Here is a 269-nt window from a genome sequence, read left to right as displayed (position 1 = left end):
TACTGTACACTGAACTGTATCTAACATGCTTACACTGAACATCAAGCAGTTGAGTCAAATTCTACAAGACATTTTATTTTCATGAACTATTTCTATATATTGGTAACTCCTCTGAGAATCACATGGATAAATGAATATTTCTGAAACATGAGAGATAGAGCTTAAAGCTTTTCTTTTGAGAAAAGGACTCTGGATCCAACAAAAGAGGCAGTTATGTGAACTGTTATAACATAGCAGTACAACTTACATGACAATTTAAATGTAATTGA

This window comes from Penaeus monodon, chromosome 33 (genome assembly GCF_015228065.2).
Source record: "Penaeus monodon isolate SGIC_2016 chromosome 33, NSTDA_Pmon_1, whole genome shotgun sequence".
NCBI lineage: Eukaryota > Metazoa > Arthropoda > Malacostraca > Decapoda > Penaeidae > Penaeus > Penaeus monodon.
The sequence above is the reverse complement of the archived record's forward strand: the minus strand, read 5'-3'. Positions refer to the sequence as shown.